A 22,218-nucleotide genomic window follows, 5' to 3' on the forward strand; every position below is an offset into this window, starting at 1 on the left:
TTGTCTTTGCTTACAGGTAAAATGGCCACTTGCACCAGGTAGTGTAAATGAGGCCATATAGAAGAAGTAATAATGACTACGAAAGTACGAAAGCCGGCATGCTTCTTAATAAACACACCACCACAGCAAACCTCTCAACTGGACTCGATGATTTCTGCGACAGTTAAAAGTAAAATATACTCAAGTATCAAAAATAAAAGTACTGATGGTGCAGAAGCATTTCAGTTACTATTCGGTTTTTTATACACTGTAGTATACAACAGAGGTAGAAAAATAAAAATAAAAATGTTCCACGTAGTTCTGCCACATGTTGATTCCACGAGTTCAAAAATATGTTTTCAACTTTGTGACTATGCTCAATTAATGCACGGAGAGTTTACAAAAATATTTCATAACTTACATACAAACAAATGCGAACAGTTACTTTATGTTATGCACTAAAAAGTTAAGAATCATTAGGTGTTGATGCAAACCCGCATTAGTGAAAGTCAATTTTGAAGTCATCTAACTTAGCTTCAAAACGACAACCCAAACCGACATATAACATTCGGTAATTTGCGTCATTAATGACTTCTATAACGACTATTACAACGGCACGTATATTGACGAAGAACACAAACCATGCATTTACTTTCTCTGGATAATAAAAATCAGAAACTCACCGCTACTCGCAGAATAAGCTTACTCTTCTTCTTTTCGAACATATGCGCTCTCGCTGGTCTCTCTCGAATTCAAAGGGCAGGTGAAAATGACCCTCCCAAAATGTCCTCCCCACCTCCCCACGCCCCAAAAAACGTCCTCATTTCCAGGCCTGACAGTGGAGGTAGGGGCCTGACAGTGGAGGTCTGCAGCCAGGTGCCTCTCTTAAACTCAGCAAAAACCTGAGAAATGGAGAGGGGAAGGAGGGAGAGGGATAGCAGCATTAAGCTGACCATCGTTCAATTAATACTGCAGCAATTTAAAGACCTTCAAATATGAAACTACTACTGTACTTTGAGTGCATTAAAATATTTAAATGTGCAGAGGCATTCCTTATGAAGGCATGGGAATGGGGATGTCTGAGTGTGGCATCCATGTTTTAAGCAGTAATGCTTAAGCAAGTAGCCTTTTTTTTTTAGCAGAAAATGTGCAATACTGTCAAGTCCACTGCATTAGATGTCACTGCTCTGGTAGACCTGAAAATACATGATCATTTCAGCATTAAAACCTAAAAAAGTTCAATCTTTTTCTAAGAAGTCGCAAATTAAAAGGCACAATTATTATTTTAATCACAAATTAAAATCTGTAATGAATTGTTTTGACATTCAAGTACTAAAATGTGGGTAACACTTTACTTGAAGGTATCGTCATAATAGTGACATGATACTGTCATAACTGTGACATGACACCGTCATAAACGTGTCATAAACATTATGTCAATGTCATAAACGTTTATGACTGCTGTCATTAAGTGTCATTCGTTTTTTGTCATGACAAGTTGACATTCCATGGGTTGTCTTGATTATGACAACTTGTGTACTGGATTGCTACTCCTGAACCCTTCCTCCAATTTAGTGTACTGTAAATAGTAGTGAAAACAAAAAAAATATTGTCATATGTAATTGTATGTCAGTTTGTACTTCGTGATATGTTAATGACAAATCAAATGTTACCACTTTACTTGAGGTCAAAGAATATCTTAGAATATCTTCATTACAGCGTCATAATGGTGTCATGACAGTCAGTTTTGGGTATCTTGTCGGTATTCTGTCAAACATCTATGACCAAGTGCTAGAATTGGTCTGTAACCTTGCACATCTAATTATAATAATCATTATGCCAACTTGCCATAAACACAAATATAGAAACATATTTTGTTTATGTCAAGTTGCCATGACAAAGACATTTTGTGGTTATGTCACTTTGATTAAAGTCAAGTTGTCATAATCAAGACAACCCAAGGAATGTCAACTTGTCATGACAAAAACCGAATGACACTTAATGACAGCAGTCATGAACGTTTATGACATTGACATAATGTTTATGACACGTTTATGACTGTGTCATGTCACAGTTATGACAGTATCATGTCACTATTATGACGATACCTTCAAGTAAAGTGTTACCAAAATGTGCAATAAAGTATTTTTAAATGTATGTAATTGATTATTTTTCAACAGTCAAGTTGAAATGTACAATTAATTATCTTTTAACAGTCAGTGCTCGATGAATAAATATTTTTAACAGTTACAAACTACAATGTACAATGATTTATTATTGTAAAATAGAGCCATACTAACCAGTAACCCCACACCTACATTCATGGCATGGATCCACCCATTCTCACCTGACCTCACTCATGGCATGGATCCACCCATTCTCACCTGACTTCACTCACTCCTAATCAATGCTCTACTCTATATGTACCGCCCATTTCCTTTGTTCTGGCTGGCAGCAACACGAAGCAGCATGTGAGGGCCCTCTGTCCCTGGGATTCAGATACAAAACCTATGGTTGTGCGTGATAAAGTGAGTTTACTGCTTCTTCATATGTTGATGTACTTTAATGGTTATTTGTAGATTGGGATGTGATTAAATGTTTGACCAGTATAGATTGGTAAATGCTATAATCATCATCTTGTTTGTTTGCCTTGAGACTACAGATATTATATTGTGTGTAAGTGCGCAGTGCACATGATTTATTAATTGTAGCTCTTCAGGAAATGCAAGAATCCTTATAACCTAATTTAGAATGTTTAATTTCTTCTGTTATGTAATTGTTAAATGGATTATTATGTTATGTAGTACTCTATCATTTCAGCAGTGGTAGGCCTACCCCAAACCCCCCTGGTTAGAGTACTAATATTTATAGTTTGATAGGTACCTAATTGTTTAGTGTGATGTTATATATTGGTTAACTGTATTGTAATTCTTGTGTGTTTTTCTGTTTATCATTTATAGAAAACCATAACCGTCAAGCCTCACCATCTCCTATTGCTCTCAATGTGTGCATAGTGACAATAAATGGCTTAAACGGAAACATCAGTTGTCCCTCCTACATTCTTATCGATGTACCATGGTGATGCTCAACCACCGGTGAACCAATCCTAGAGATAGATTCTACAAGTGGTCCTTCGAGCCGGAGCGTGAACATTGCCATGGCTGAAGGGAAGTCAACTCCAACCCATGGAGCTCTCAATCTTCGACGCCAAACCCGCATACCCCGGCGCTTAGAGGACTATGAAGTCGGCTATGAGAATAGAGCTACGATCACAAAATGCACACATGACCCACATGAGGGCCAACAGGAAGAGCATCAAAGAGATGGTGAGGAGGAGTATTCTGAGCATCCTGACCACAGTCAACCCCTCACCAGCACTAGTGGGACCCAACCGCCTTCTACACCTATCACCAGAGAGCAAGACGCCATTCCAGAACTCAGCCAAGCTGACATCATTAAACAGCTACTCGAAACGGTGACAATGGTAAAGCAGCAAGGAGAGATATTGCAGCGCCTCATGGAGCGACACGAAGCTTCCAGCCCAGGAAGCAGCCACTCCTCCTCGACCAGTCACCAAAATGTATCACACCCACCACTAGATAATTACCCCCGTGATCCAAGTCAGATTCCAGTTAGGTCACCCCCAGTCCCACCAGCTATCCACCATGAACCTGCAGCAGAAGCTTCAGCGCAGCCCAGAGGCCCTTATAGGGAAAATGTAGCATCAGAGCCCACACAATTAATCCCTCGTCCCCTTTACCCACAAGAGCACCCCCCATCTTCAGCCCAAACAATCCCCTCGCACCTCCCCATTCCTCATCACCAGCCAGTTTCATCTAATCCTTCACCTTCCCATCCTTCACTGCAATTCCATCCTCTAGTCTCCCATCAGCCTGTTTCTCCTCATCCCCCCTTTCCCTTACAGTCCAGATCCTTGGACTCCACCAGAGGAGTTGCAGTACCCCCTGCTGACCGATCCAGGCGCTACAGACCAATCGAAGCCCCTAAATTCCCTGACTTCATTAGGGAGGATGAGGTACAATATAGGATGTTGCGACTGGCATTGACCAACCTACTGGATCCAGATGAAACTGAGGAGTTCAAGTTTCATATTCTTCTTGACCATCTTAAGGTGGACCAGGCCAGACGCCTGGCTTTGGCCTATTCATATGCCCATCAGCCATTCACAGAAGCCTTAAAGGCCCTAGATGAACGTTATGGCCAACCACGTCAGTTGGCACTCAGGGAACTGAAGAACATAATGGCTCTTCCCCCTGTACGTCCTGGTGATGGTCAAGCCCTTGACGCCTTTGCCCTGCGAGTCCAAGCACTGGTTGGGCTGTTAAGAACTATGGCCGACCAAGGCAATGCTGAACTTCTCTGTGGCTCACACGTAGATAGGCTACTGGAGAAACTCCCGACTGAACAGGTTAGCCGCTTCAAACGTCATATGTACAGAACCCAGATGGATGCCAACTATGACCTCACAGACCTTTCTGAATGGCTGCAAATGGAGTCCCGTTGCCAACCTAGACGGGATTACACAGGCCCAAATCACCCTCGATCACACAGACCACTAGTTTCCACCCATGCAACCACAACTATACTCCATGGAGCTAACAGCATCTGTGAGCGTAGGGAGCCCCAAATGCCCTCAAGGTCCCCCTGTGCCTATTGCAGCTCCACAAGTCACCACATAAGCCAGTGTGCCGATTTCAAAGCTCTGAACAAGCAACAAATCATAGTTTGGATCAAGGAAAACAAGAGGTGTTGGCGCTGTGCCCGACCACATGTTGCAGCTAAGTGCACACTAAACAGAGACTGCAACATCTGTAAGAGGAGACATCTACAGATCCTCTGTGAAATTAATAAGAAATCTGATACAAATTCTTACCTTGTCAATTCCACAGCCCACACCCTGTATCTTGATCGCCCGAGTCACACTGGTCATGTCCTTTTGAAAGTGGTCAAAGTCATCTTGCGGAATGGCAGTCATACCCTGGAGACCTTTGCACTTCTGGATGACGGGTCAGAGCGAACTATCCTGTTGCAATCAGCAGCTCATAGTCTTCAGCTTGATGGAGAACCAGAGGATTTAGCTCTCAGAACAGTAAGACAAGGTGTGGAGATACTCCAGGGGGCTACCGTCTCCTTTAAGGTTAGCTCTGCCTCCAGCTCAGGTGAATTTCACATCAACCATGCCTTCACGGCAGATCGACTTGCTCTGTCTGAGCACACACACCCTGTCCTTTCCCTTCAAAGGAAATATAAACATCTGTGTGGACTGCCACTGACCCCAATGCATCAAGTCACCCCATTACTTCTAATTGGCTCAGATCACAACCACTTAATCTCACCTATTGCCCCAGTTCGCTTTGGCCCATCAGGAGCCCCAGCAGCAGTGAAGACTCGTCTTGGCTGGACACTGCAAGGTCCAACAAGAGAGATTGAACCTCTCCCTCCTGTTGCCAAGTGCTTCCATATCTCCATCACCTCTCAGAATACTGAGCTGTACCAAAATGTGGAACGGCTCTGGCAATTGGATGCAGTTCCTCATCGAAACGAAAGAGCAGCCACCCGATCCAAGCTGGATAACCAGGCAGTGAACTTGCTTGAGGCAGCCACAGAGAGAGTCTTAGTGGACGGAGTCTATCGCTATGCCACACCCCTCTTAAGGATACCAGAGACACCTCCCATGAATGCTCCTCCACAGGCTGCGATGGCTAGACTGCGTGCCATTGAATCCAAGTTGGCCAAGGATCCAAAGAAAGCAGCGGCCTATAACACTGAAGTCTCTAAGCTTGTACAGGCAGGTCATGTGAAAAGGCTTACCGCAGAGGAAGTTGAAGGCTCCCAAGAGGCATGGTATATACCTCATCATATGGTAACCCATAATGCAAAGAATCGTCTTGTCTTCGACTGTTCGTTCGAATACAAAGGCCAAAACTTGAATAAGACCTTACTGCCTGGACCTACCTTGGGGCCTTCCCTCCTCGGAGTTCTACTCCGCTTTCGAGAAGTGGTGACATAAAGAGCATGTTTCATCAGGTTCGGCTCTTGACCCAAGATAAGCCTCTCCTGCGTTTTCTCTGGCGGAACATGATGAAAGACGCCCCTCCATCCATCTACGAATGGCAGGTCCTGCCCTTTGGGACTACCTGTAGCCCCTGCTGTGCTACCTTTGCCCTCCAAAGACACGCTGAAAGTCATACTCAGCCAAATGATCCGGTGCGCCATTCAGTGGGAAGGGGATTCTACGTTGACAACTGCCTCCAAAGCTTCCCCACAGTTGCAATGGCCCGACAGACTCTCGACCAGCTGAGGTCAATTCTGTCTTCTGGAGGATTTAACATTAGACAGTGTGCCAGTAATGACCCAGTGGTCATTAGTCACTTACCCCCTGATGCAAGATCTGAGAACAGTGAGTTCTGGCTCTCCAAAGATACTATTCCCCCCACAGAATGTACTCTTGGGCTCCAGTGGAACTGTCAAACAGATTGCCTCAGCTACAGAGGTCATGTAACAGAATCATCCACCACAACAATGAGGTACATTTACCATGTCCTTGCTAGCCTTTATGACCCTGTAGGGTACCTTATCCCTTACACCACCAGAGCGAAGGTCCTGATTCAGCGGTTGTGGGACAAGCGACGGGAATGGGATGACCCCCTGTTACCCTCTGATCTACTCTCTGCATGGAACACCTGGAAGGACGAACTGTCAATTCTACCTACGGTGACTATGCCTCGATGCTACACGTCTATCAACATCCCCTCCCCCTCTAAACAAGACCTTCATGTATTCTGTGATGCATCGGAATCAGCTTATGGAGCAGTGGCATATGTTCGGTCAGAGGATGAAGGGGGGCAAGTGCAAGTGTCCTTCTTGCTTGCCCGATCCCGCGTGGCACCAAAGAGACAGCAGTCCATTCCTAGACTAGAGCTTTGTGCAGCTCTAGTAGGTGCTCGTCTTTGTGACCTCCTCAGAACAGAACTGACTCTTCCTATTAGACGTACCATCCTTTGGTCAGATTCGACCACTGTTCTTGCTTGGTTGCAGGCAGATTCCTGTCGATTTAAGATCTTTGTTGGTACCAGAGTGTCCGAGATACAAGAACTTACAAACTGCCAAGACTGGAGGTATGTTAATACAGTCAACAACCCAGCTGATGACCTTACAAGGGGCAAAACCCTTGTAGAGATCCAGCAGCCAAATCGGTGGAGCCAAGGCCCTCAATTCCTTTACCATCCTTCTGACACCTGGCCCCAAACCCCTGATGGCTCCAACAAGGATGTCGATCACCATCAGCTTGAAGTTAAGCCTTCCTTTTGCGGAGAAGTTGCCACTATCAGATCTGTCCCAGATTTCAGCTCTTACAAAACTTACCAAGCCCTCCTTAGTGCTTCAGTCCTGTTGACAGATTCTCCAGTTGCTCAGGTAACCCCCACAGCAACTGATTATCTTCAGGTGGAAATAGAAATTCTGAGACAGGCACAGATGGATAGCTTTGGAGAAGATCTTGCCAATCTCAAGGCTCAGAGACCCCTACTGTCATCCAGTCGCCTACTCACCCTTGCACCAGAAGTCTGTCCAGACACAGGCCTTATTCGTGTTGGAGGCAGGCTGCGGCAGAGTGAACAGGAACCTGAGGCCATTCACCCCATTGTTCTCGATCCAAAACACCCAGTGTCTAAGCTGCTCATTCAGGAGTATGACGAAAGGTTGAAACACCCTGGACCTGAAAGAGTATTTGCTGAGCTTCGAAGACGGTTCTGGATTTTGAGAGGGAGAGAGGCAATACGGAAGTACCAACGTGGTTGTGTTCAGTGTCAACGGTGGCGTGCAAAGCCAGTTGTTCCCAGGATGGCAGATCTTCCAATAGCTCGTCTCCAGCTTCACAAGCCTGCCTTTTATTCATTGTTGTTATTCATTGTTTTGGACCATATAATGTCAAGCTTGGACGTCGGACTGAGAAGCGATGGGGCATAATATTTAAGTGTTTGACAACTCGTTGTGTGCACCTTGATCTCCTTTGTAGTCTTGATACAGATTCCTTTCTCATGGCCCTCCGCCGTTTCATTGCCCGTAGGGGCACTCCCTTTGAACTCTGGTCAGACCAGGGCACCAATTTTAAGGGAGGAGAGAGGGAACTTAGGGAGGCCTTACTGGCACTTAGTCCATCCCTCCAAGTTCAGCTTGAGAAACAAAGGATTAGATTTCGCTTCAATCCCCCACATGCCCCTCATTTTGGAGGAATCTGGGAACGGGAAATCTGTTCTGTCAAACAGGCCCTGCAAAGCTCCCTCGGCGCCCAACTGGTCACGGCAGAAGTCCTGCTCACTCTGTTGATAGAGGTTGAAAATATCCTCAACTCCAAGCCTCTTGGCCACGTTTCCTCAGATATTGCAGATCCTTACCCTGTGACCCCAAATCTTCTTCTGATGGGGCGGCGAGATTCCTCTCTGCCTCTGGTCTCTTATCCGAGCTCTGAACTCCTCAGTCGCCGGCAGTGGCGTCATAGCCAAGTGTTGGCTGATCACTTCTGGTCTCATTTTATTAAGCGTTACCTTCCCCACCTTCAAGGCAGACAGAAATGGCAAACCCACAAGGAGGATATGCAAGTTGATACAGTTGTTATGATCATGGATCCACAACTCCCAAGGGCTGTATGGCCTGTCGGTCGCATTAAAAGGGTGTTGCCCAGTCGGGATGGTCATGTCAGGACGGCTGAAGTGATCGTAGGGAACAAGTCCTATGTCCGCCCAGTTTCCAGGCTGATTAAGCTTCCTGCAATCCCTGATGACCCCCAAGATCACTCTTCCTAGTATGACTCTTGGGAGTGCAAATCCCTATAGGATTTGGGGGCGGCTGTAAAATAGAGCCATACTAACCAGTAACCCCACACCTACATTCATGGCATGGATCCACCCATTCTCACCTGACCTCACTCATGGCATGGATCCACCCATTCTCACCTGACTTCACTCACTCCTAATCAATGCTCTACTCTATATGTACCGCCCATTTCCTTTGTTCTGGCTGGCAGCAACACGAAGCAGCATGTGAGGGCCCTCTGTCCCTGGGATTCAGATACAAAACCTATGGTTGTGCGTGATAAAGTGAGTTTACTGCTTCTTCATATGTTGATGTACTTTAATGGTTATTTGTAGATTGGGATGTGATTAAATGTTTGACCAGTATAGATTGGTAAATGCTATAATCATCATCTTGTTTGTTTGCCTTGAGACTACAGATATTATATTGTGTGTAAGTGCGCAGTGCACATGATTTATTAATTGTAGCTCTTCAGGAAATGCAAGAATCCTTATAACCTAATTTAGAATGTTTAATTTCTTCTGTTATGTAATTGTTAAATGGATTATTATGTTATGTAGTACTCTATCATTTCAGCAGTGGTAGGCCTACCCCAAACCCCCCTGGTTAGAGTACTAATATTTATAGTTTGATAGGTACCTAATTGTTTAGTGTGATGTTACATATTGGTTAACTGTATTGTAATTCTTGTGTGTTTTTCTGTTTATCATTTATAGAAAACCATAACCGTCAAGCCTCACCATCTCCTATTGCTCTCAATGTGTGCATAGTGACAATAAATGGCTTAAATGGATGGAGAGGAGAGGACGCTGGCACTGTCTGTTGCCGCTTCTCCCTCTGAGCTAAATTCTAGCAAGGTATTTTGCTTCATATTTATATTGTGTACACGATATATTTTGTAGCTTCTCCTCCTTCTTTTGCTGGATTGTACGTTTGCTTTTTTACCTGTGTTTTGGCTACCTGTTGTTGCTGGCTACCTGTTGCTGCTGGCACACCGGCTTGGACTCGAGCCGTTCCTCCGAACTTTCTGCCGCTGCCTGGTGGATCCTGCCGCCTTAGTCACTGTCCACCGATACCAGCACCAAAACCGGCTCCTTCCTGGGCAAACAATCTACTGCCCGGGTAGCCATCGCCGGCTAGACGCGGTAGCATCACCCGGCTTAGCGAGTAGCCACTCGTTAGCCGGTCGGACAATTTGCGGGCCGCTGATACCGCTGGATACCGCCCGGACAGCCTCTCAACTGTCTCGCTCGGATCACCTGCCATGCTGTGGATCATCCCGCTGTGTCTGACTGTTTCCCACCTCTGGTCAGCAAGTCCGTGGCAAACGGCTATCAACTCCGCACCCGTCCTGACCCGGCACCTCATCGGCATGACGTTGAAATACTCCATCCCCCAACTGCTCAATCTACAAAACTACAGCACTCCAGCCTGTATCCCTGTCATTAAACAACTTGGACTTCTACGCAGACCCCGCTACATCCATAGAAGCTGCCGCAGAAAGTTTGTTTATTCCCAGTCTGGTCACTCCATCCCATCCGTCTGGTCTGCCGAGCGAACCGTCGCACTACTGCCGCGTCATCAGAGAGCCGCCGCACCTGGATCAAATGGAAACACCACGACACCTCTACACCTCAAACTGGACAGAAAACGTGGAGTGGACTTCAGTCTACTTCGGCCACTACAGTCCACCACCCCATCAAACCTCAAAATAGAACTGTTAAATACACAATCTCTCACAAATAAATCCTGCTTCATACATAACCACATCTTGGACAAGAACATTAATGTAATGTGCCTGACAGAGACCTGGCATCAGCCAGAGGCATATTTTACATTGAATGAAGCCTGTCCCCCTGGATACAAATATTTTGAGAGAGCCCGACGCACTGGTCGGGGTGGCGGCCTAGCTGTCATTTACCGCAGTGACCTGAAACTGTCCCCCCTATCTCTGCCCGAAACATCCACTTTTGAATGCCTTGCATTCAAATCCAAACCCCCTTTCCCCGTGACTGTTCTACTCATCTACCGGCCACCCAAACCAAACCCAGCCTTCATCCCAGAGATCAATGAACTTCTCACCACACTATGTACCACCTCTGCACATACCATCATACTCGGAGATTTGAACATTCATGTTGACACCCCCTCCTGTAACCCTGCAGCTGGATTTTTACAACTACTGGACTGTCTTAACCTCACACAGCATGTTGATGTTCCCACACACAACAGAGGTCACACACTGGACCTGGTCATCACTGACACTGCCCCCATCACAAATCTGTCGGTGTACGATATGGGAGTGTCAGATCACAAAACCATTTCACTGGAGTTAAAACTGTCTCACCACATCAAACCAAAACGCCAAATTCATTTCAGGAACCTGAAAAGCATCAACCCAGACACCATGATTTCAGACCTCCATCACATCCCCTCCGCCAAATTCACATCAGCAGATGAATCAGTTGATTTCTACAATCACACACTAAGCCGTATCCTGGACCTCCACGCCCCTATTAAAACACGAACAGTCACCTTCACACGGACAGCCCCCTGGTTTACTTCACAGTTACGGACCATGAAAACAGCTGGGCGTGTACTTGAGCGGCGCGCTGCAAAATCCGGACTCACTGTTCACAAAGAGGCCTATCAGGAACACCTAAAGGCCTATTCAAAGTCACTCACAAAAGCACGTTCACAGTTCTACTCTAACATCATAAACAAAAGCCCTGGAAACTCAAAACAGCTTTTCTCCACCATAAATCATCTCCTCAAGCCACAGACCCTTTCACACACCGATAACACAGAAGAACAGTGCAACAGCTTCATCACCTTCTTCAGGACTAAAGTCAACACCATCCGCTCTCTTCTCTCCAGCTCCCCTGCTCTGTCTGTCCCTACTGCCGACCCACAGCCTGGGACTCTCCAACCTCTCTGCTACTTCCCCGACATCTCTAAGCAGGAGGTTGAGGAAATCGTCCGCAGGATGAAACCCTCCACCTGTGCCCTGGACCCTTTTCCTACAGCCCTGGTCAAATCAAACATCTGCACTCTAAGTCCCCTGATTACCCAAGTCATCAATCACTCACTCCAGGCTGGCTATGTTCCAACTGCTCTGAAATCTGCTGTCATCACACCGCTTCTTAAGAAACCCACCTTGGACCCAGAAATCCTCTCCAACTACAGACCCATTTCCAACCTCCCATTCCTGTCAAAAGTCCTGGAAAAAGTTGTTGCTGCCCATCTTCATGACCATCTCAACTCACACTCCCTCTTCGAAAAATTCCAGTCTGGTTTCCGTCAAGCCCACAGCACTGAAACAGCTCTGGTCAGAGTCACCAATGACCTGCTGATGGCAGCTGACACTGGCTCACCATCACTCCTCATCCTCCTCGATCTGTCTGCAGCTTTTGACACAGTCGACCACAACATCCTCCTTCAGCGCCTCCATCACACCATCGGACTCTCTGACTCCGCCCTGAGCTGGTTCCAGTCCTACCTGGCTGGAAGAACAGAATATGTCTCCCTGGGAGGGGCAAAGTCAGAGACACAGACTGTCACCTGTGGTGTCCCTCAAGGGTCGGTTCTCGGCCCCACCCTGTTCACCCTCTACACTCTTCCCCTTGGCCACATCATAAACCAGCATGGAATATCATTCCACTGCTACGCTGACGACACACAACTATATATAAAAACTGGTCCATCACTATCATCATCAACATCATCACCGTCATCATCTTCACCAACACTCAGCACCTGCCTTGAGGAGATAAAGGCGTGGATGGCAAACAACTTTCTACAACTAAACAGCTCCAAAACAGAAGCCATCCTAGTTGGCACACCACACCAGGTCCGGTCATCTCCCATAACGCACATCACCTTCTCTGGTCAGAACATCCCCCTGTCATCTACAGTCACCAACCTGGGTGTAACATTTGACACTCACCTCACCTTTGACACCCACATTAAACATATCTGCAAGACCTCCTTCTACCACCTCCGGAACATCTCCAAACTCCGCCCCACACTCAGTCTGTCAGATGCAGAAAAACTGGTCCACGCCTTTATCTCCTCAAGGTTGGACTACTGTAACGCACTCCTCATCGGGACTCCTAGCAAGAGCCTCCAAAAACTGCAATATATCCAGAACAGCGCTGCTAGGGTCCTGATGAGGGTGCGTAAATATGACCATATCACACCCATCCTTCACTCACTCCACTGGCTTCCTGTTTCATCCAGGATCGACTACAAAATCTCTCTACTCACCCATCAATGCATCCACGGAAATGCCCCACCCTACCTCAAAGAACTCCTCACACCACAAACCTCCTCACGTAACCTCCGCTCCACAAACAAACACACCCTACAGCCCCCCAGGACTAAGCTCCATACAATGGGCGATCGGGCCTTCTGCTCAGCTGCTCCCCACCTGTGGAACTCCCTCCCAGACCACCTGAGGGCTCCGCAAACAACAGACTCTTTTAAAAAAGGCCTAAAAACCTTTCTTTTTAGAAAAGCCTTTTATTAAATGTAACATTGTGCTTTGGCCTTTTAACCTGTTTTTAATCTTGTTGTACTCTGTAGCACCTTGAGATTGCTTTTAACAATGAAAAGTGCTTTACAAATAAAATCTATTATTATTATTATTATTATTAAACGGAAACATCAGTTGTCCCTCCTACATTCTTATCGATGTACCATGGTGATGCTCAACCACCGGTGAACCAATCCTAGAGATAGATTCTACAATTATAAACATTGAAAAATCTGTATTAATGCACTTGATCCATTTAATAATGGACTTGTTTTTTAATCATAATCCAACTGTAGTGAATTTAATGTATGTCTGTTACCCCAAACCATGAAACAAAGACAAATATTGAATGATTATTTGTGTATTATGTGTATTAGGCATAAAGTGAGTACCTTTAATAGCTGAGAGTGGGATATGTTTGGACAGTTGACCATCTGCTTCAGCCTGAATGGAAAACTGTGAAAAAGAACACAAAATTACAGCAACAATTTCAGAATATAGACACATAAATCAACACACCAGGTTATTATATCATTGAGTGTAATCCCTGCACTGTTGTTCACTTTATTCTTATATTTAGTTTTAAATTCAGTGATTAACTGTATCTAGGCATGGGACCTATCCGATCCAATATCATTATCAGGTCCAGAATTGATCCAAATAATAGATCAGATTTCTAAGTCATGATACCAATTTACCTGGGGGTCTGGGGCCATGCTCCCCCGGATACATTTTTTACCCTAAAAGCCTAAATTTGGTGCCTCTCACACATTCTAATGCCACTATTCCATCTTAATCGTGGCATATTGTAATGAATTGTTGTAAAGGAGAATAAGAGTTCTTCTGTGTTTTATTTAAGGCGTCATATTTTGACAGTCTTCTTGTAAATTCTGTGGTGCACTCATAAAACATCCACGTGCTCTTATTTTGAAAGCTACACGTGTTTTCTTACACGTCTGACACGTTCTTACCGTAACATTTAAATACAAGCACCGTGAAAACAAGTGGAGGCTGACTGACCGCAATGTACTTTGTTCTCTTCCTGTAACGTTAGCTAGCATTAGCTCTAACAGGCAGTCTGGCCCGTATACCGTCTATGGTGAAACCTCACTCAGAAACTCCAGTGATGCTAACAGAGTGCTAGCGCTGTTACAGTTGTTATGACATCTCAAGTGTTTGATGTCCTGCCACTGTTCCAGTCGCTCGTCCCCGCGGCGAGAGAGCGGGAGACTGTTCACTGTTAGAGTTTAAAAAACAATAAAACAATCCCCTATTCTGAAGTAGCGGCAGGCATAATATAGCACTAAATTAATACAGCAGAAACTCCTGAACCTCAGCTCGCAGTGTTGATTGAGTTTGCTGTCTGCAGCTCCCGTTGCGTTCTTTTGGACCTCGTCAAATGACGTTTATTACTTTTTAAATACTTTTTAATGACCTTATTTTTGGCTAATTTAATGTACTACCTTTTAAAACCCTTCAGCAACCATGGTATATAAGTTCATTTCCAAGTAAAATGCTTTACGTGATATTAAAATGGACTTCACTACACAGAATGCTCCGTGCCTTTATTCTCCCACTAAAGACGAGGTTTGACTTTGAGTCCAAAGTCCCGTCATTTGTAAGGTTCTAAGACGAAGCTGCAATAACACCCGGGCAGCAAAATTAATTAACAACGTTAGCATTTTTAACGTGAGCTCTGTCGGCTCCAATACACACCCTTTGCTGAGCAAACACACACACACACACACACACACACACCAGCGGCAACTGTAAGTAACATCACATTAGTAAAAAGTCGTCCATGTGTCACTAATTTCCCTGCTGGAAGTCCGAGGAGCATCAGAGCAGCATCATGTTAATATCTAATGTTAATATCTGTATAAACTGTGTGAACTGTAGCGAGCCAGAAGCTGCTCAGAGAAAGGTTTCCTGTCTGTTTCACAGGAAAGCATCACAGTCTAAACACATGCTGCTGCTGCTTTTCTTCTTATAAAAGGCCTCTTTAGGAGGAAGACATGGAGGCTGTAGCATGTTCTGACTTTGCACTTTTAAAACTAAATACCTTTTAGTGTATTGATTTATTAAAAAGTATCGATTTGGGGCGTCCCGGTGGCTCACACTGGTAGAACGCTTACAATGTAGGCTGATTCCTTGCTGCGGCGGAGCCGGGTTCGAATCCAGCCTGAGCTCCCTTTGCCACATGTCTTCCCCTCTATCACCCCCTTTCTAACTGTCACTATCGATAAAGCAAAAAAGTGCCAAAAAAATTATCTTAAATAAATAATTTAGAAAATAAATCGATACTTTTTTTTTTTTTAAGCATATTTTTATTTGCAGCCCATGCAGTCATTTTTTTTCAATTTTCTCAGATAATTGTACATTTATCATAATTGAGGTAAAAAGTTCAATTAAAATGTATTTTTAGATATAGTTTTTTTCCAGAATGGCTCAGGCCAACCACTGATGCAGTTTAGAGATGAAAATAAGGGAGAAGAAGGTGAAAGAGACAACAAGGACAATGTAGGCAACGATGTGTAGATACATGCATAGTTTAAGTAGTATCACTGTGTAAAAATAACTGTAAATCACCTGTTTGGAGGGGGAGAGAAAAAGAAGGCGTAAAGTAAGAACAACTACAGTGTTGCTTTAAGAAAAGTTTTTTTTGTGTGTGTATTATTCCTTGACAATAAGAAGTTTTTTCAGTTATATATAATTTATTTATTTAGACAATGTAGACTGGTCTTAAGACAAATGTTTATTTTTTGTTTTCCTTGATAGTTAAGAGATCAACAAGATTTTATTTATTGTGAACTGTATATTAATATAATTTAAGTTATGTTCATGCAATGGATAATTTGTTAATTAATAAAATCCAGTCATTTATTCTGGAAATTTCCAAAACGTTTCTTCAGTAGTTTTTGAAAACAAAGGTTTGACTGTATATCAGCTGAACTTTTATACCCTATTTTGGCTGCAAGCAGAAATGAGTAAAAAAATGAGGCATTCTGTAGAACAGAAAGAACAACATTGTAATGTATATTTGGAAATGGTGGACTTACTGATGAAAATTAACATATTGGAGGATGCATGCAGAAATGAGAAAATTCAAAATGAGGCATTCTATAGAAGAGAAAGAAAACAGTAATGTAGCTATATTTGGACTGGTGGGCTTACTGATCAATGTGAAGATGTTGGATGCATGCAGACAATCAGAAAAGGAAGAGTTCTATAGAACAGAAAGTTGTAACAGGCTGAATGTTGCTGATAATGTTGTGTTGTAATATAATGGTGAATATGAGAATACACTTTCTATTTCACTGTAATATTACTGGGAAGTGAAAGTTAATACAATCAGTACACTTTTTGCATTGATCATTGAGCCGACCTATTCATTAGATTCAAATTCACAAGAAATGTAGCCCCGACCCTGTCCATCAGTTTGGTCTTTTTAATGTCCCGTCCCCAGCAAATAATGTACATGCAGGTTATGCTGTTACATTGTCCCTACCAATGTTGAGACCAAACCTACGCCCTGCTGACAGCTGACATATATGAATGTTTTTGAGAGGTTCCACAGTAACGTGGAAGTTCTAAGACAAGAGTGAATTAACAGTCACTTTCTGGAGGTTTCTTTTTTCTCTTTATTCACTAGCAGATTTCTGTTTGACAACTAGTTCCCTTACTTCTTTAACTGTTGCTGTTCAAACATTTTAAACTGTGGTGGTAATAATAATAGTAATATTATTATAATTACAATTATTAATAGTAATAATGATAATTATTATTACTAGTAATACTAGTAATAATAATAATAATAATAATAGTAATAATAATAATTATAATATTATTATTATTATTATTATTATTATTATTATAACTTGTATTACCTTGACAAAACAACCTGAGAGAGTTCATTCTGTCCACAGCTCCAATCATGCTGCTTTATTCTGATGTTTATCTTCTGATTTTGTTGTCAGGACTCCAGGCTGAAGGAAAACTCAACTCAACAGGTAGAGAAGAGAAATATAAAATAGAGAACAGAGAAATAATGAATCATTAAAGCAGAATAAGCAGCCAGCTGTAGCTGTTTAATTCAAATTAAATTAACTTATTTTACTGATGACTCTCGTTTGTGTTCAGAGTCTGTCAGGTTGGTGGGAGGAGACAGTCGCTGTGCAGGAACACTGGAGCTGAAACATGAAGGAGAATGGAGACCAGTGGTTTACTCTGACTGGACCCTGAAGACAGCAGCAGCTGTCTGCAGAGAGTTAGACTGTGGTTCTGCTGTTTCTGTAGAACAGAGAGAGTCCTCACGCAGATCTGTGTGGATGATCAGACCTGGCTGTGTCCAGTCTGGATCCGCTCTGAGGGAGTGTAAAGCATCATCATATTACACTTCCTCCATCCTGGATCTCACCTGTTCAGGTAATGGACGTAGTCACCGTGACGTCACCCATTGGTTTGTGGACTGCCCGTTTGAATATGTGTAAAGTGAATGTTACTTACCTTAATAACATTAAAAAACATCAAAATATCATTATCTTAAAATAACAAGATAATGTCATGTAATAACATGATAAATATATTGTGCAAACCTGAATATATATTGTTATAACAATAAACGTATAACTTAATAAACTCCAGATCAAGTAAAATATGAGTCTTGCCATATAATGTGTGTCCTCCTAACTTTGTCCCTGGATATCCAGGAGTGAAATGCTTTTACCAGCTCATATTTTAGACTGTTTTGAGAGGACAGTTCATACATTAATACTTACCTGGTCTGAGAAAGGAACGATGCAGATCTCTGCAGGTAATAAAATATAGTCCCACCTCTGCATATTGCATCCATAACTTTATCTCAGCACATATATTAGGCCATTAGATAGTGTGAGTTACATTCATTTAATAACAAGGTAAGATGATTTAGGGATGATGCATCTAAAATAAATAAAACTGCTACAGGAATCAAATGGTATTATTATCAGCACATATTTGACCGACTTTGGCAAAAAAAACCAGCTGAGTCTAATTAAACATTGATGAGTCTAAACTTCGATAAACTAAAGACAGCAGGTTATATATCACCATTGATGAAGCACACAAAGAGCGTTATATGGTTTTTAATTCAGACTTTACAGGAGAAATCATTGCAATGTAGCTTTTGCTGTGGTAGCCAGTGTCTGACAGCAGTGTAAGGTCGTCACCAATCAGCCATCAAAAGGTGAGTAAAATGAAGATGGCCTTGTAGTTCCGGCTCATGTTTGGTCAGCAAAGTGTGGAACTTTACATAGAACATTTAACAGTACACGAAGACACAAGTTGGATGTAACACGACGCAAAAATAACCAGTCAGACGGAGTTCAGTGTGTTCTGTCACAGCAGAGCATGCCCCATCTAGGCCTGAGTACTGCAAGTACACAATTGACCTCCAGGTGTGATCAGCTTTTAGCATAGTTTAGGAGCTACAGATCATACAACTGTACTTTCATGTCACTATGTGTTCCTGCTACACAAAATGTGTAAAAGTCAACAGGTCTGTGATGTTGTGTGGTTTGAAAACATTCACACTTCTTATTGTTCCAATGTTGGAATTCTGCTCCATCCAGTTTGAATCACTGATTTGTTGTTTCATGACATCTTTTTATTTAGTGTCTGGTGTCTTTTACCTCTGGTTCTCTTCTCTCTCCTCTCCAGACTCTGTCAGGCTGGTGAATGGGACCAGTCTGTGCTCAGGCAGACTGGAGCTGAAGTCTGACCAGTCTAACCAGAGCTGGTCCTCAGTGTGTGAAGCTGACTTTGACCAGCAGGATGCAGAGGTGGTCTGCAGGGAGCTTGGCTGTGGGGCTCCTTCAGTCCTCCAGGGGGCGCTCTATGGAGAAGGGGAGGCTCCAATGTGGACCAAAGAGTTCCAGTGTGGAGGAGATGAGTCTGCTCTCCTGGACTGTAGAAGCTCAGGGTCAGATAGAAACACCTGCTCACCTGGCAGAGCTGTTGGACTCACCTGCTCAGGTAGAAGAGGAGCTGCAGCTTTCATTTGGTTCATTTCTGTTCTCATCAAACTCACTTTATTCTTTTACTGATGACTCTCTTGATTGTGTTCAGAGCCTGTCAGGTTGGTTGGAGGAGACAGTCGCTGTGCAGGAACACTGGACCTGAAACATGAAGGAGAATGGAGACCAGTGGTTGGTGATCGTCACTATGGCTGGACCCTGAAGACAGCAGCAGCTGCCTGCAGAGTGTTAGACTGTGGTTCTGCTGTTTCTGTAGAACAGAGATGGGAGTCCTCAGACAGATCTGTGTGGGAGATCAGATCTGACTGTGTCCAGTCTGGATCTGCTCTGAGGGATTGTGCATTTTTACATTCCTCCCAGTCTATCCTGAATCTCACCTGTTCAGGTAAGCCTGTCAGTGACATCATCTATGACATCATGAATGAGAGAAATGTTTGCGGTGAGTTCCTTCCTCTGTCACAGTGACAGTCAGTGGTTTATAATCTATATATGTTATATCTTTATATTTGTCTTTGTTTATCCTGGATCTCACCTGTTCAGGTAAGCCAAGAGTTTCTGTCAGAGTATTGTAAACCCAGCTGCTAGCAGAGCTTTAGTGGACTCACATCCTCGTATCAGGGAGGATGAAAACTCATTTTGTGCAGATATTTGAAAGAAAAGAAACTGTTGAACATTACAATACAGTGAAACCGACTGCCCGATTTGTGCAACACACACACACACACACACACACATGTAACGGCTATGTGCGGTCAGGGAATGAAGGATGAGTCGATTGCACTGTTCTCTGTGTTTATTTTCCTCCTGCAGAAGACATAATAACATTTTGACATGTTCTGCTTCCTCCTCTGCACCACCGCTGCCCTCACAAACACAAACAGGGACTGTCGCAGAGTTTAAAGACTTCACAAAACATTTTATCACAGTTAATTTTAAAATCTCAAAACCATAAAAGAACATACAAGGAGCAAACAATGCCACCTGGTGGCGAAACGAGCACAGAGCGTGGGGTGAGGTAGCTAAACAAAATTAACAAAATCCATAACTTAACAAAGAAAACACATACCCTCAGAAGACATAATAACATTTTTTTATTTTTATTTTTTTATTATTTTTATTAACGAAGAAACAAAGAAAAGAACAGTGGATTACTTATTAGGAGCCACAATATGAAAACAAAACACTAAAACACAATTCTAGACAACAAAGACTCAGGAACATATTTACAAATTAGACAATGTACACACAAATAACATACAAAGAATAATATAAAGGATAACCACAACAACAAAAAATGAAAACAACGATACACCAGTACAAAGCCACACGGCAAAAACAGACAGATGACCAAAAAAAAAAAAAAAAACACACAGCAACATAAATTTAGCCCAAACAGAAATATAGAGAGACTGGTACACAGATTCCAGGATAAAAAGAGTATCATATGAAACATTAATTAAATTCAAAGTAACCCTTGGACCACAGCGATAGCTTTAGACCAATTGATTATGGTTTCAGGTCTAGCATTATCTCTCTCAAGAAGACAGACATCAAAAAACAATAAAAGCCAGGTTCTCTTGAAATTCGTGACAGGTTCAAACCAGTTCTTTATAATGTTTTTTTTGGCAGCCGTAGAAGCTGCTAATATTATTCTTTTCTGCTGAAATGAAACTAAAATGTTGGGATTAGATCCAATAAGATATAGAATAGGACATAAGGGAAAAACTTTATCTATAATAGTGTTAGTAATATAATTTATATATTTCCAAAGAGGTTTGACAACTGAACAGGACCAAAACATATGAAGCAAGTCTCCCTTCAAAGCCTCGGTGCATTTAGTGCAACATTCACTGTCAGTTAGTTTCATTTTAAATCTGCGCTCTGGAGTGAAATAAAATCTATGTGCAAATTAATAATGAATGATGTGGTGGGCTAAATTTTTAGATGAAGAGAAAATTGTGTTCCAAATGATAGACCACCTCCACTCTATATTGTAGGATTTAAAGTCATTTTCCCAGCTTTTGGTTATTGGAAGTGGTTTTAAATTATGTAAGGAGAGTTTCTTATATGTTGAAGCCACCAGTTTGGTTCTGTTTCTAAGAATAGTTACCAAGGGATGCTGAATTAAAGGAGCAGTCCAAGGAACACCATATGTTTTGAGTACAGTGCGAAGCCGAAGATAAAAAAACGAAGAAGTGCCTGGAAGTGAATAACGATCCTTCAGATCCTGAAAGGAACAAAGTCCTTGATGGTTAAAAATGTCGCCTAACACATGTATACCTTGTTTAGACCATTGTGGAAATTCCAAAGGTACAGACCCAGACAGCAAGGCATTATTATGCCAGAGAGGTGAAAGTTCATGAAATTTACATTTTATGGAAAAATGTTTTTCTATGCAACGCCAGACAGATAATGTGTTTGAGATAATAGGACCCATATAGCGATCTACATTTTTTTGTTTTATAACGGAGAATGGCAAGTCTTGAATTCTGATTGGGGCAGACAAAGCATTTTCTAACGTACGCCATGATGCATCTGATGAGGTATCCATCCATGTGTTAATGGCTCTTAATTGGAAGGACCAGTAATAGTGTTTAAAGTTAGGAAGGGAGAGGCCACCTAAAGATTTGGGACGAGAAAGAGTGGATAAGCTAATCCTGGGAGGTTTATCCCTCCATATAAATTTCCTGCATAAAAAATTAAGTTCTTTGAAAAAATGGGCGGGGGGGGGGGGTGGTAACATAGAGAATAAAAAATTAATTTGTGGGAGTATGTTCATTTTTATAACTGAGACACGGCCATGTAGGCCGGCATTTAAAACGGACCAAGAACTGAGATCTTTCTTAACTTTGGAAA

The 22,218-nt window shown here is 42.9% G+C and overlaps 1 long non-coding RNA gene and 1 pseudogene across 1 annotated transcript; one reads left to right on the forward strand and one right to left on the reverse strand.

The window, feature by feature from the left end:
- LOC131988994 (scavenger receptor cysteine-rich type 1 protein M130-like) overlaps positions 1–22,218 on the reverse strand; it is a 912,635-nt pseudogene that overhangs the window by 578,532 nt on the left and 311,885 nt on the right.
- LOC131989005 (uncharacterized) lies at positions 2,362–3,018 on the forward strand. Its single transcript, XR_009395913.1, has 2 exons — positions 2,362–2,507; positions 2,940–3,018. It is a non-coding gene; the product is annotated as an uncharacterized LOC131989005 (long non-coding RNA).

Source organism: Centropristis striata, chromosome 17 (assembly GCF_030273125.1).
Source record: "Centropristis striata isolate RG_2023a ecotype Rhode Island chromosome 17, C.striata_1.0, whole genome shotgun sequence".
Classification (NCBI taxonomy): Eukaryota; Metazoa; Chordata; class Actinopteri; order Perciformes; family Serranidae; genus Centropristis; species Centropristis striata.